The 15,828-nt window shown below is 56.2% G+C and overlaps 1 long non-coding RNA gene across 1 annotated transcript; it reads right to left on the bottom strand.

The window, feature by feature from the left end:
• Positions 1-11,141: 11,141 nt before the first annotated feature.
• Positions 11,142-14,820, bottom strand: LOC311579234. The gene is made up of 3 exons (XR_014773100.1): positions 13,493-14,820; positions 11,937-12,408; positions 11,142-11,849 (listed from the first exon to the last, which is right to left on the bottom strand). It is a non-coding gene; the product is annotated as an uncharacterized lncRNA (long non-coding RNA).
• Between the last annotated feature and the right edge of the window lie 1,008 nt (positions 14,821-15,828).

Genomic DNA, 15,828 nt, shown 5'->3' with positions numbered 1-15,828 from the left:
CTGCGCACTGCAGCACAAGTCACCGTTGCGCGGGTTAAAGCCACCCGGCCCCAGGAGGCCCTGCCAATCCCAGGAGCCCGGGCTATGACGATCCCTGACCCCTCCCGGGCCCTCAACTGTTTAGCCCAACTGCAGCCAGCCTCTTCCATGCTGAAAGGCCCCTTTAAAACTGTCTGTCTTGTCACCAGAGGATGGCACAGGGCTTTCACAGCTTATAGACCAACTCATGACGATCTCGCAAATAGAACTGTTTTCTCCCTTTATGAACCTGGCAAACTCCAGCGCATTCCTCAAAACCCGTTCAACAGTCACCTCCCCTGAGAAGCCCTCCCTAACGTTCCTCCTCAACAACAACACCCTCAGCACTAGGCAGGAGCCACACATACTGTTCAACCTTCCCCAGAACACACCACTTAAGAGACACGGCTCAGATCTCCTTAGCATTCCAAGTACCCAGCAGGGGCGCACCCCAGGAGAGGTCTGGAAGGAATAGCAACCCCGGAAGCCAGGACCAGGCTGGGGTCCTGGGTGCACGAAGGACGCCTTCTGCGTTCCCAAATGGTCCCTTTGCATATAGAGCATGGAAGGGCAGGACCGGGTGGAGGGAAAAAACTAGACCCTGGAAGGGAGGGTCGTAGGGGGAGGCACGGAAAAGTAGAGGAACGCAAAGCAAGGGTAGAAGAGGCGGGGAGGAGCGGCAGGGCGGAGCCCAGTGGTGCGGTCTGGGCCTGGTCATTCCGGCCCTGGTTTTTCGGTTTGGTTTGGTTTGATTTGGGCTTTGTTTGTTTGCTAGGGTCTCCCAGTGTGGTCTCAGCTGTCCTGAAACTGGCAGTGATCCTCCAGCCTCAGCTCTCGAGGCTAGAATTACAGGTGTGAGCCGCCATACACACACTTAGCCAGTTTATCCGTCTGAGAAATGGATGCGTCTCCCTACTGCCCTCTCCCCGACCTTGGAATAAGAGCCGGCAGAAGGTTGTCACCTGTCCGCTGAGACCCGGGTACTGTGCAGCCCCGGGCGCAGGCAGGCGGGTTTACCCTTTCGTGGGAAGCTGTCAGCCTCTATCTAGCCATCTGAGCCTCCGGGCACACGAGTGACTGCAGAAGCTGCTTCCTTCCTCTGACCCTGGCAAAAGGCTCAGGCGCTTTTGGCGCCGCGTGTCCACGGTTGTCCGAGGCGCAAAGATGCGCAGTGCAGGTAACTGGACTGCCACTGCCCCTCTGCTTCCCGAGGGAATGTAGGCTGAGGCCAGTGGGTCACCCCCCACAGAGCCAGAGCCCAGCTCCAGAGGAACTAGCCGCTTTCCTGAATTCAGCCTCCTCCAGTTCGCCAAATAATGTAGCTCATGACTCCTTCCTGGGCCGGAGCTTACATCTTTCTTAATACTCCATTTTTGAAGAATGACAGAGCAGAGCCAGAGCTCTAGTGCTTTGGGGGATGGTGGGCAAGCGAGGGAGTGGGAGGAGGAAGAGGAGCACCCGGCTGAGGACGAGGGGGAGCACCGGGAGGACTGTGAGGAGGAGGCAGCGCCCTCCACCTCCTCTCTCCCCTTGTTGCAGTTGAAACGGAGGGCAGACAACTGGAAGGACTAGCTGACTGAGGCAAGGGAGGAATTCTGGGATAGGAAGATGGCGTCAAAGTCTGTATAGGTCTGGCAGGCCTCTGGGTGGTAGCTGCGGGGTGGGGGTGGGAGTGGGGGGGGGGCAGGAACTGGGGTAACTACCCAAGGTGCGAAGAAGCTGTGTGCTGGCTTCGCAGGAGTCCTCGCAGCATCAGCCACCAGAGGGAAAAAGCCTGGTCCCAGAGCCCCCTTGTGGCCGCTTTGGACAGGACTGGCTTCGGAGCTCGCACCCAGCCTGGCTGTGCTGTAAGGCCTGGCTGGACAGCCCAGAGCAGAGGACAGGGGCTAATGCCTTGGGTTCTCACAGTCACCGGCCCTTGGCATGTCTCCTCATCCATCCAAAGAGATCAAATTGACTTTGGATGATTCCTGCACACGTGTAACCCCAGCCCTCATCCTCCCCGGGGGATGGGAGAACTGAAGCCAGAGGAGCTGGCTGGCCTCAGACTTACTGCAACCCTCCTGTCTTACAAGTGCTGAGAATACAAGCTGAAACTACCACATCTGGCCTTCTGTGAACAGTTGTAAAGGCTTCAGCATGTGAAACTCCAGCAAGGCACTCTCCTGCAGGAGGCAGGAGGATCTCTGAGTTCAAGGCCAGCCTGGTCTACAGAGAGGAGTTCCAGAACAGCCAAGACTACACAGAGAAACCCTGTCTTGAAAAAACAAAACAAAAAGCAGACAAAGACAAAAAGGTGTCAGTGTATCGTACGGGTGAAGGCTCAGGTACTGGACACAGAGGTACCAAGGGCTCTACCCGCCCCATGCCTCTCCCCCTGCTGAGATCTTTGGGGGCCCCAGGATCCCCTAGAAGGAATCACAGAGAGACCCTGAAGACTCAAGCCCTTCTGCAGTGCCTTCTGGGCTGGGTGGCCTCCAAGCCTTGTCCTGGGACCACAAGAGGCCAGCAGGAGACCAGGGAACCCTCAAGAGCTGGCATCCCCCTTGCCGTGTCACCATGCGCTTGGGCTGTGATCCTCTCCCTCCACACAGAGCCTAGGGTCAAGGTGGAGCAGAGCCCAGAGGCTGCTGTCCTGGGTAAGAGGCACTCACACATGCTCAGCCTCCCACACCACTGAAGCCACAGGCACATCTCCACACTCGGGGCTCCCCACATGTGGCTCGCCCAGAGACTCGGTAGGCTGGCCATAAGCAGATGGCTGAGTATAAGTCCTAGACCAGGAGCAAAGGGCAAGAGAGAGGGGCGCTGAGGAGACCAGGAGCTTTGGACCCTTGCTAGCTGTCATGGTGGAGGCCGAGGGTCCTTACAGGGTAGGAAATGTGTGGTAAGAAGGAATGGGAGGGGGGAGGACCTTTTTGTTTGTTTGTTTTGTTTTGTTTTGTTTTTTCAAGACAGGGTCTCTCTGTGTAGCCTTAGCTGTCCTGGACTTGCTTTGTAGACCAGGCTGGCCTCGAACTCACAGTGGTCTGCCTGCCTCTCTCTGCCTCAACCCCCCCAACCCCTAACCACCATCCTGCATCCCCCCACGCCCAGTGCTGGGATTAGAGGTGTGCACCACCACACCCAGTTTGGGAGGAACTCTAACACAGAGGCCAGTCTCCTCCCGGACCCGCACTCTCTAGGGCTACTCTCCTGGGCTATTTGGAAGTTCGTCCAGACGTCTAACCTAGAGAATTTCACTATGGGGGTTAGGTTAGCTTCTTGCCTTTTTTTTTTTTTTTTTTTTTTTTAAATGTATGCAGTGCTCTGCCTGCATGTATACCTGCGCTCCAGAAGGGGGCACCAGATCACATTATAGATGGTTGTGAGCCACCATGTGGTTGCTGGGAATTGAACTCAGGACCTCTGGAAGAGCAGCCAGTGCCCTTAACCTCTGAGCCATCTCTGCAGCCCTGCTTCTTGCCTTTTTTAAGCCATAGAAACTGTTTTGGAAGCCAGGCAGTGGTTTCGCACACCTTTAATCCCAGCACTTGGGAGACAGAGGCAGGTGGATCTCCGTGAGTTCAAAGCTAGCCTGGACTACAGAGTTCCAGGAAAACCAGAGCTGTTACAGAGAGACCCTGTCTCAAAAAACAAACAAACAAACCCAAGAAACTATTTTGGAACTCTGAAGAGAAGAGAGAGAGAGGTAAACAGAAGGGGAGGGAGGGAGACAGGGTGGTATCAGACAGTGCTGTGACAGTTAGATGGACACCAGTATAGGGCCTGTCTTCTCCCTTGAGGATGAATTGAGACATGGGCTGCTTCGGAGAAGAGACCTGAGAGAGACCACAGGGAGGACTTCCCAGAACAGGACTCACTATGACATTCTCTGAAAACACATTAGCTAATTAGAAACTGAGCGTGACAGGGAGAAAGAGGACAGGAGATAGGGAAGGAAGAGGAGAAATAAACACACACAGAAGGCGACAGACACGTTGTCCACGACCGCACCTCAGATGGACATGGCTAGGCATGGCCCCTGACTGAGGCCTAGCTTGAGCACACCCACACTGGTTCCCCATGTGGACTGACAAGTGCTCGTGGGGGGCACGGACTTTGAGAAGATCTCCTCAGGCCTCTGTGTGCTACCCCTTAGAACCCAGGCATTGGGGTCTTCGTTCCCCATACCCCTGGTTTTAAGTCACCACCGACCCACTCACATGGCCTTGTCCTGACACAGAAAGGGAAACAAGGCCAGGCCCTACCAAGCTGGCTTCCACCTTCTGGGGAGGGGACACACACTGTCCTGCCTCTCAGCCCCTGGTTCCGATTGTGGTGGCCCCTACCCCAAATCCCCTTTCAGTCCCCAGAGCCAGAGGCTCTGCCAGTCTGAGCCCAGCTCTGTGGCTGCCATGGGAAGGGCCCCTGGACACTGCAGAGCGGCATGTTGCCAGGGTCTGGAAAAGGCCTGGGTCCCAGTTCCCTCAGTTGGGCTGGCCAGGGCACCAAAGATCCTGAACCTATGCTGGGACAGGGAAAACTCTGGGAAATGGGGCGGCAGCACCCTAGCCAAGGCAGGGAGCAGTCAACAACGGGGCCTGGCTACTGCAAGCCAGAGGTGACCTTGGGAACTCATTTCATTCCCAGCCTGAGTATGGCTGATACCCCACCTCCACCCGGTGCCAAGGTCTGCCTCCTTCTTCAGCCAGCAGCCAGCCCTCACGCTCTCTTGCAGGAATCTGGTGCAGGCATCATCCTAGGTAAGGTGAGTGCGAGACTAAGCAGCACTGCAGGGCAGACTGGCACTGCCATTCAAAGCCACACCTATAAGCCAGTGAACAAGTGACCTAGAGCCCATCTGGGAAGCGGGGATGACAGCAAGCAGCAGAAAAGGAGGGATGAGCCGAAGGGGAAACCAAGACCCAAGAAGATGTGTGCGTGTGCGTGTGTGTGTGTGTGCGCGCGTGCGTGCGTGTGTGCGTGTGTGCGTGTGTGTGTGTGTGTGCGTGTGCGTGTGTGTGTGCGTGTGTGCGTGTGTGTGTGCGTGTGCGTGTGTGTGTGCGTGTGTGCGTGTGTGTGTGTGCGTGTGTGTGTGTGCGCGTGTGTGTATGTGCGTGTGCGTGTGTGTGTGTGTGTGTGCGCGTGTGCGTGTGCGTGTGTGCGTGTGTGTGTGTGCGTGTGTGTGTGTGTGTGTGCGTGTGTGTGCGTGTGTGTGTGCGCGTGTGTGTGTGTGTATGTGCGTGTGTGTGTGTGTGCGCGTGTGTGTATGTGCGTGTGTGTGTGCGTGTGCGTATGCGTGTGCGCATGCGTGTGCGTGTGTGTGTGTGTGCGCGTGTGTGTATGTGCGTGTGCGTGTGTGCGTGTGCGCGTGCGTGTGCGTGTGTGCGTGTGCGCATGCGTGTGCGTGCATGTGCGTGTGTGTGTGTGTGTGTGTGCGCGTGCGTGCATGTGCGTGTGTGTGTGTGCGCGTGTGTGTATGTGCGTGTGCGTGTGTGTGTGTGCGCGTGTGTGTATGTGCGTGTGCGTGTGTGCGTGTGCGCATGCATGTGCGTGCATGTGCGTGCGCGTGCGTGTGCGCGTGCGCGTGTGTGCGCGTGTGTGTGTGTGTGTGTGTGTGTGTGTGTGTGTGTGTGTGTCTGCGTGCCTGACTGGCTGACTGTGGGTTGCTGGCATAGATCACCTGCACACCCTATCGGGCCCAGAAGACGGTGTCAGATCTCCTGTAAGTGGAGTTACACATGGTTGTCAGCAGCCATGTGATGCTGAGACTTGAACCTGGGTCCTCTGGAAGAGAGGCCCCGGGAATCCAGGTTTTGTTTCAGAATCTACTTTGCTGTGCTTGTGACTTTAGTGAAGACGCCAGACAACGAGGCTGAGAGGCTTGGCACCTCTCCCCCATACCCTCACTCTTCTGTAAAGTGCTTTACAGGGCTTGCCTGGCAATTCAGGGCCATAGTAAGTGAGAAGTGATTTTTTGGCATTTGATGGATGAGCATCCTAGAGGCTACCTGGCAGGTTGTCAGGTGTCTGGCATCATTGTATGGGACACACTATGGTTGGAACTCGGTGCTCGTTACAGCCTGGGCACTGGCTGGCTGTGTGATTTCAGGCTAGACCCTTGACCCTTCTGAGCCTCGATGTCTGTGTATAAAGGATGAGTGGTCAGGATGCCTCCCTTGTGGGGCTATTGAGGGATAGAGTAATTAAGTGATCTGATGTGTGTGGCAATAATCTCCGTACAAATGTCAGCTATAACAGTGGCTTTTAGGCTGAGGGCAGAGCTCAGTTGGTGCAGCACTTGCCTAGCATCTGTGTATCCCTATCCATCATAGGCATAGTGGGACACACAGGTCATACCAGCACTCAGGATGTGGAGGGAAGAGAGAGGAAGCACAAGAACAGGAATTCAAGGTCAGTACACAGTGGGCTTGATCCCATCAGGACTATTAGCTTCTTATTCAAGACACATTCAAGAGGAAGGGGGGGAGAATTTTCTCTTCTTTTCTTTTTTCTCTTTTTCTTTTTTTTCTTTTTTTCTTTTTGGTTTTCTGAGGCAGGGTCTCACCATGGAGCTGTGGCAGTCCTAGAACTCACCCTGTAGTCTAGGCTGGCCTCAAAACTCACAGAGACCAACTTGCCTCTGCTTCCTTCTGGGATTAAAGGCGTGGACCACCACACCCACCAAGGTTTACACTTTTTATTACCAGATGTCCTGCCCTGGCTCCAAACACTGGAATTCAGAGAAGAAAGTGCTCTGCCTTCACGAAGTGGGTCACCTGAGCCTTAAGGGAGAGAGACCAGGGCAGAGGCAGGAGAGTTAGAACTGGGAGCGCAGCAGGAGCGAGCTCCCAGGCTGAGCTTCTGCACCAACCAGACCAGTGACACACAAACTGCTGCAAGCCTGGGTGAGCAGCTTGACCTCCCCCAGCTACCTCATCTTAAGATTAAGGGACTGGGCCATCAGACAGTCCGAGTCCCCTCTGACCATAAGAAAATGACTGGGTGTTGCATTCTAAGACATACATATCACTGGGATTATAGTGGGACGAGGAGACCCTCTCCTACCTCACTCTCGTACACACAGAGGTTCAGAGTTAAAGGCATTGGCCTGACCTTGCGGTTCTAACGCCCTGGTCTTCCTCAGCCTTGCCACCAGTGCCCGGTCAGCTGGCACACTACTTCTGAGTGCCACAGGCCGGGCGTCTGCTGCCCCCTGCTGGCCAAGAGTGGCGTGGCCGCCTCTCCTGCCACAGCTAGGCTTGGTGGCAGATAGGCTGACCAGCTTTCACCCTGTCCCTAGGCTCACCCTACCCAACTGCTTCCTTCCTGGGTCCCAGTGAAGGCTGTGAGAACAAGAAAGAGGCTCCGCTGACCCTGATCCCTCCACAGAGAAAGAATCAGGGACACGGTGGCATTTAGAAATGAATAAACAATCGAAATGTGAGCTAGGTCCTGCCCTGCGTGATTTGAGGGGATGTGGTCTCAGTGGTTAGGGTTTCACAGAGAAGCGGGGCAAGGCGGAGCAAGCCTGAAGCTACACAGCCAGCAGGCTCAAGTGGGGACCTTACTCCTGGGAAAGAGCAGGAAGAGTCTGGGAGACAGACACGTGACAGGCATCGCCAGACAGTGCCCGGGCTGCAGGACTGCGGGGTGGGGGGAGGGAAGGGAGGTGAGCTCCCCTTTGACCCCGGGGCCCCAAAGATGCTATCAGCCAGACCCTGCGGAAAACCCTTCCCGGATCCTTGTGCATTCCAGCCTCCGCTAGTTTTACAGCCTCCCGCAGCCCCGGACACTGTTTATGGCTGCCCCTTTTTCCAGCCCTTGTCTCCAGGCCCCAAAGGCATCTGGCCTGGCCAGGAGGCTTGGGGGGCGGGGATGGGGGGGGGTTCCCCGCCCAGCCCTCCTTTGAACCCTGCTGGGCGCCGGAAGGAAGAGGCTGGGACTCGGGGCCCGCAGGGGGGCATACTGAGCTGGAGGGGCAGGACCCCCCAGGCAGGGCCACCTAACGCCACCTAAGCGCCCCTGCTTGTTCCTGCCTTGTGACCTTGGGCTCCGTGGTTTAACCTTCCCCCAGCTTCAGTTCAGTCTTCGAAGAATGGAAATCTTAGCTCCTCACGATTATTTCGAGAATGTGACATGTCAGGTACACACTTCTTGCTTCAAGTTATAGCTGATATGATTAGCTTTATGGAGTCTGTAAATAAGCCAAAGAACTGAAGAATCCCTCCGCCCAGCAGCCCTACACTCGGTCCGCTGATTCTGCCCAAGCTACGCCCCCTAGGGTGGACCTCCAGCGCCCCTCCGCACCCTTCTCCCGCACTTGGGTTCGTGTTGCCCTCTGCTGGCAGTGCGGAGAACTGCACTCTCTGCCACGGACTGTCTGGGAACCTGGGGCTGGAAGGGGCTCCTCTCCACGTCCCCAGGTCCCCTGGAATCTGCAAAGGAATCACAGGCATGCAGACTAGAGAGGTTTGGACGTAGGAATCAGGCTCTAGGTGGAACGTAGCCCTTGTGGAACAGTTTCAGGGGCAGTAGTTCATTAGCTCCGCCGAGGAGCTAGAGAAAAAACACTGACATGGCCTTTTCCTGAGATGCCCCCAGCCTGAGGAAGGTGGGTGGAAGGAGGTGCTAGGGGAAGCTCTCCATCATCTCACACACCCCTACCAAGGGTGCGGTGACAGGGTGCCAGAAAGTACCAAGGGACTGAGAATCAAGAGCTAGGTCCAACCCAAAAGCTGCTTTAGCAGTGAGTGTCCCCCCTGGCACCGCCCCCACCCCCCACATCTATTCTGGAGGGGCAGGCTCCCAACTCCATAGGGGAAAGTCTATGTGGCCCCAAGCCATAAAGTCTTGCAGCCCTTCTTTCTTCCTGCTTCCTGTCCTGTCCACGCCTGCTTGTGCAAGAGAGGGTGTCAAGCAAGCTCAACAGACTTTGGGTGGTAGACCTTTCTTGAAAGCCAAGGTCCACAACAGTCACAGTCCATGGAGCTGTGCCGCCCACTCCATCCCCACCCGCCCTGAGGTCTGCCCTGCCCTCTCCACTCCCTTTCCCACCAGCTGCCCAACCCTCCCTTCCCACACCACCACTCCAGCTGCCAAGAATTCCAAACAAGAGGCTGGGATCCAGGCCCTGTTTATGTCAGGGCAAGCTCTGTCTGGCCAGAAGCTGCCCACCTCTGACCCCCAGAGCTCTACTGGAAGATACATTGAGAGGGACTGGTGGACTGGCCCTCCCTGTCTGAGGCTGGAGGAAAACTGTTTCTCCACAGTTAGCCTGAGCTCCCCGCCCCCCCCCCCCAAAAAAATTGGCCTGGCATGAGAAGTCTCTTTCCCAGCTGACTTGGCAGCAAGCGGGTTGAAGGGGTCCCTCCTGCCTCCCCAGTGTGTCTGTGTTCTGGGTGCTGCCTCTTTAACGCATCTGCGCCCCCCCCCCCAGCTGTCAGGACTGTCTCCTTCACTCACGAGTAAACACAGTGCAAGGAACAGGGCCTGAGATTCCCAAGTGCAGCTGTGGGGAGGTGGGGGAGAGGTGGGGGCAGGAGGGAGTGGGCCAGGGTGGGGACTAGGGGGGTGGGGTGGGGGTAGGTTGTAAACCAAACAGATCTACTGTAAATACAAAGCGGGGGGCCTCCATAAACAGAAAGGGGAGAGGATCTCCAGGGCATCAGAGGGAGGGGTGCTCTTAGACACCTGAAGGGCAGGGGGTGAGATAGCACAGAGGCTGCGTCCAGGCCATCGCAGCCTCACCAGCTCTCCATCATCTCACACACCCCTACCAAGGGTGCAGTGACAGGGTGCCAGAAAGTACCAAGGGACTGAGAATCAAGAGCTAGGTCCAAACCAAAAGCTGCTTTAGCAGTGAGTGTCCCCCATGGCACCGCCCCCACCCCCCACATCTATTCTGGAGGGGCAGGCTCCTAACTCCAAGGTAAAAAGCCAATCTGTCTCCAGCACATCCTTTACCTTTTCCCTCCACCCGGCGGTGCTCCATCCCACCTGACCTACTCCCCTTGGTCCTCCACCCGGCTGTGCTCCATCCCACCTGACCTACTCCCCTTGGTCCTCCACCCGGCTGTGCTCCATCCCACCTGACCTACTCCCCTTGGTCCTCCACCCGGCTGTGCTCCATCCCACCTGACCTACTCCCCTTGGTCCTCCACCCGGCGGTGCTCCATCCCACCTGACCTACTCTCCTTGGTCCTCCACCCGGCTGTGCTCCATCCCACCTGACCTACTCCCCTTGGTCCTCCACCTCCCCCCTCTCCACACTCCCAACACACCAGATTTTTTAAAAAATCATTTTATCATCACTTTATGTGTATGAGTGTTTCTCCTGTCTGTGTACCGCAGGGACACTTGGTGCTCTCAGAAGCCAGAAAGAGGGCATCAGATTCCCTGGAACTGGAGTTGCAGAAATAAAGTTACAGTTGTGAGTCTCTACGTGCTGGGAATTGAACCTGGATCCTCTGGAAAATAGCAAGTGTTGTTAGTCACTGAGCCATCTCTGCACTCCATGGTCACATTCATTGTGTTAGGGGCAAAACAGTCATTCATCTCTTATGTCGGTATCCTGTCGGGGCTGTGAAGACATCTGGCATATGTCACCGTCTGTCTCCTCAGCCCATCTCTATACCCAGTTTTTACTTCCTTTCCCCTATGTATGTGGTCTTATCCGGTATGACCTCAGAAAGCCAAGAGAGAGGGCAAAGGCGTCCTGCCAGACCCCACTCTGGAGTCCACATCCACATCTGGGTGTGAGGGTGAAAGGAGAGAGACATGGGGACACAGTGAAATCTCTTAGGCTGGCAGACCTTACAACCGTGACCTGATTCTCCGATGCCCTCACCCCCACCCAACTAATTGCTATTCATAGGACACAGCTGGGTGATTAATGGCCTGATTAATAATTACTCAGGTTAATAAAATAATTAATTAATTTGGCAAGCCATTATTTATCTGGCTATCCTCAACTTGAAACTCGGAAACTGGGAGTTTGGGAATCTCCCCTCCAGGCTCTTTCAAAAATATAATCTTTAACAGGGTGGGTGGGGGTCTCTCTCCCCATCCCAAAACCCTTCCCAGGTGGGAGAGGAAAGGGCTGGGGGCGAGGGGCAGTTCAGATAACACAGACAGAGAAAAGAAAGGAACCCACAGGAACCTTAAGCGCAGAGAGGAGATTACTAGAGGTTGGCAACTTCAAATTGGCCTGGAGCCCTGCATCTGAACACCTAGGTTTGGGGAATCCTTGTTTTGTTTTTTGAGACAGGAATTCTCTGTGTAGCTTTGGCTGGCCTGGACTCACTTTGTAGACCAGGCTGGCCTCGAACTCCCAAGATCTGCCTGCCTCTGCCTCCCTTAGTGCTGGGATTACAGGCGTGCGCCACCACGCTTGGATGTTTGGAGGATTCTTACATGCATTCTTTCCAGCACACGATTGACGACACCATTTTCAACAAATGATCTTTATCTGTCTCTTGCCTTCCAAATTTATGATTTTTGTCCCCAGTCCCCAGTTTAGATGAACAAGGACTAGGCGGGACCCAAGAAGATGCCAGAGTCCTCAGGACTCTCCAGGAAGCGAGGCCCCCTCCATCTGCATCTAGGCTTTGCAGACCCCTTAGATTCAGGTTCTCAGCCAAGCCAGAGAAATAAGACAGCGGGTCTCTTGGGAGGTGAGGATGGAGACACAGCTTACTCCAGAAGTGGCTTGTCCCTCTGGTGGACAGGTGGAGGTCAGTCTAGGCCTAGGCACCACACTTGAGCCAGGGGTGCTTGGGTGCTTGACAGAGAGCTAAGGTGAGCTCCCAGCATCACTAAGTGTGGATAAGAACTCTATCTTTTTCTAGCTGGAAGCATGAAAAGTAGAATAGTAAGTAGATCGTGCCTAGGGTCAAAGCCTCCTAAGAAAAGAGATGCTTCTAAAGTTCATGCACCTTAGGGTGGTGGTGTGCGCCCAGCGTCAGGGAGTTCAAGGCCAGACTCTGCTACAAGCTAGAGGCCCAGCTGGACTCTGTCGGAAGAAAACACTCCGGAGTGGACATCTGGACAAAGCTTTAAGGAAAAGAGCAGGAAACTACTAGTGAAGGCTACAAGCCACGGCCAAGGCTGTCGAGGAGCAGAACAAGTGTGTAAGGGTGGCACCCCACGTGGACGTGGGCAAGGCTGGGGTGGCCCGAGGAGTGTCCCTTTCCTGTGGTCAGTGTGGAGGTAGGAGAGAGACTCACACCGATTTGTGTGTTAGGAAGGCAGTTCTGGCAAATGGGGAACAGCGCTGCTACACTACGGCGCCAGGCTGGGAGACCCCGGGAACAGGCTGCCTTCCAGGCCTCCATGGTGGACGCGAAGATCCCTCGGCATCGGGCTGCAGGAGTTTCCTTTCTCTCCTGGTCTTGAGTGGCTGCAGAACTGGGTGGGCGCGCTGTTGTGAAAATCTTCCCACACCTCTGATGGATGGATGGATGGATGGATGGATGGATGGATGGATGGATGGATGGATGGATGGATGGATGGAGAGGAACCAGGCCTGCCTGCCGCAGGGATCGGGGGCAGCGGAGGCGGCCTCGCGGCCAGCAGAGGGCGCGCGCGAGGCGAGCCGCCAAGGGCAAGACCTCACGTTCACGGGCGCCCCCTGCCGGACACCTGCGCCCCAGTGCGACCCGCAGCCGCTTCCGTGGGGAGGGCGACCCACTCCACCTGAGCTTCCACCCACCGCCTCACCCTAGGCAGCGTTTCCCACCCCTCGTCCCTCCACCAGTTTCCAGTGTAAAGGGGCTTCAAGTCACAGTCCTCGGAAATGTCATCTTCAGCCCTTCTCCCTGGATATCCAGATTTGACTGCTTTGGGGAAGTCCTTCAAGGGGTCTAACCACCGTTTCTCCTACTGCAGCCGCAGCCAAATCTTACATGTTATACCTTCACTGGAGAAAGTGAGCGCCTTGATTTTTCTTCCCATGCTCACAACTCCATTCCCCTCCAGGAGAAGCTCCCCCTACCCTACCCCTTGATCCCCCATCTTGCATCCCGTTCGCTTTTGTCATCCGGGCCACCCAAACGCTGCTCCTGATCGCCCTCTTCCACGCCAACACCCAAGCCCCACAAAGCTGGACCAGTTTCCCGGGGAGGGCACCGGACTGCGCCTGTGGCTCCCTCCCGGCCCTCTGGGCTCAGGGCAGCAGCTCCTACGGTGCGCTGGTCGGGGTTGGGGGTCGGAAGCTGAAGGTCGCGGGCGGCTGCAGGGGGAGGGAGGTGCGTGGTGGGAGGCCTGAGGCTCCGCGCAGAGTCCCGCACCCTCCCGGGGCGCGCGAGTTCCCATTCATAGCGCAAGGAAGACCCCGTGTGGCGGTTGCGGGAGGCGCAGGCGAGGGAGAGCCGCCAGGCGCAGGACCCTATTCCCGGGGTTCTCAGAAGCCTGGGGTAGGAACTCACTCCCCGACGTCCTCAGAAGCGCCCCGCCCCGCCCCACGCCCGAATCCTTCAACCTGTTCACGCACCCTGAAAACACAGCAGTCTGGACTTGCAGAACGGCTTCGCCAAACCGCAAGGAAAAGTGCAGTACAAACAGCAGCAAGAGGGACTGCGGTTAGACTCCTGGAAGGACTTCGGGTAGCGAGCAGGAAGACGGATCTCAACGAAGGGGTGGAGGGGGGCAGATCTGCAGATCCGGCCATCGCCTAGTCCTGGGAAGAGTGGATTCTGAGCGGGTGTGAGTGTGGGGTTGTCATGGGATCGGTACGGCCTGGCCTGCCGTGTCTCACCTGCCTGTTCACTAAGGAACCACGCTCAAGCTGTCAGGCGGGGCGGAGATATTTCTCCATGCCAGAGGCCTGCTCTTTGCCTGCACCTTACGCAGGGTGCGGCTGAGTGTGTGGGATCCCAGATCACTGGAAACGGTCACCCAAAAAGCAGGATTGGGACCATGCACACCCTACTCCCACTTCGAAGCCGGAGCGGTGACAGCGCCGCCCTCCCTCCCCCACCCTTTGAATCTTCGCTGCCGCCCTGTCATTTGCACTTAGTTGCATACCCAGCTGCGCACCGCTGCAGCCCTCGGTTCCTGGTAGGCGGGCGGTACTGCAGCGGAGATTGAGCGCCACCGGAGCATCCGCTGTCTGTGCCCAACCGCCATCGCCGGCTCGCGCCACCTTCTGGGCATCCCTGGGCCTCGCTTGCCTGCCGAGGCCTGCCTACACCCAATCTTAGACTCAGACTATCCTCCAAGAAAGCCTGGGCTCCCTCCTTGTCCGACCTTCCTGAAGGATTGGTGCAATCTCCTAGACAGATACCCTGTTGAAATGGGGTGTATGTGATTGGGGTACCCCCAAAATTCCAGGGGCTCTTCAGAATTTCGAACAGGGATTATGATGTCTGCTCTGGAAGAGGTCATCCTTTGCCTTCTGCCAACAGCCCTGTATAGCTTGGTCTCTTGCTTCTGGGCCAGGCTTGCACCCACTGGGCCTTCTAACCCTACCCCTGACTACCTGCACCCCTTGGATTGCTCACGAGCTGTCGCCCACCAAGACGGCCCTCCAGCCCTCTCAGCTCCTGGACAGATAAGAGTTGGTGCTATAGGCCTGGGATTCCAGCTGCTCGGGGTTGACAGGAGTATCACAAATTCCAGCAAAACCTGGGCAACGTAGAAAGACCCTATTAAATAAAATTTTAAAACTGTCTCAGGTATTAGCTGACACCTGAACTAGCACCCTGGATGATGAGGCAGGGGCATTGTCTTTGAGTTTCAGTTCAGACGAGGCTGCCTGGTGAATTCCAGGCCAGCCAGAGCTACACAGCAGGACCTTGGTACAATAATGATTGTTATTAATAATGCTTATCTTTGCTGAGCGGTGGTGGCGCACGCCTCTAATCCCAGCACTGGGGAGGCAGAGGCAGGTGGATCACTGAGTTTGAGGCCACCCTGGTCTACAATGCTAGTCCAGGACAGCCAGTGCTGTTACACAGAGAAACCCTGTCTCGAAAAACAAAACAAAACAAAAATGCTTGTCTTTAAAGGCTGGGAATATATTTCAGTGGTAGAGCATTCGCCTGCAGTATGAAAGGTTCTTTCCACACACGCCCCAGGATAAAAGAAAAAGAGCTTCCGCCATCCTCCACGGGTCTCCTGGCACCAAGGCCTTTGCCCCGGCACTGCAGAGACATCTGGCCCCTCGCCCTCCTCAGACTGTGAGCGCTCTCAAGACAGGGAACATGTCAGTTCTTTGCTGCGTCCTACTTTTGGCCACAGAGTCTAGAGCCCCAGGGATAGTCAGTCACAAACACTGGATGGTGAACTAGCCAGCGAAACCAGATCCTTTCAGGCAGCAAGAGCATGGCGAACAGACGCTCCAAGGTCATGCAGGCAGCCTCAAGGGTAACTGTGAAAAGCACTTAGGAAAGACCCTCCCTCCTATGAGCCCAGTTCCCACGCAGCTCTCCAAACTGCCCCACCCCACCCCCAGTACCAGCAAGTGTACTGGGTGTTCCAAGTGCAAGCCTCGCAGGGAGAGTTCCAGATGGGACCAAGAGGCTGTGGTTCTGACTCCCCGGCACGCGTGGAATGACCCAGATAGACCCCACTCATGGAGTGAAAGGGGCGTCCCTGGCTCCCTTGGCCGTGGAGGGGAGAACATGTCATTGGCAACCCTGGACACTGGGCTTGAGTCCTGCCAGCATCCAGTCGGATGGGACTCCATGGTGGCCCAGGTGGTCTGCTCCTGCACTGAGCCGACTGGGACGCGATTTCAATCGTGGCTGCCAGAGGGCAGCACGAACCCCAAAATCACCTCGAGCAGCCTGACTCCAGGTTCTCAGGGCTGATAGCTCTAGCCCAGCT

The sequence above is a fragment of the Acomys minous genome, assembly GCF_964271855.1.
Source record: "Acomys minous genome assembly, chromosome: 12".
NCBI lineage: Eukaryota > Metazoa > Chordata > Mammalia > Rodentia > Muridae > Acomys > Acomys minous.
Note: the sequence above shows the minus strand (reverse complement) of the source record. Positions and strands in the feature narration are given on the sequence as shown.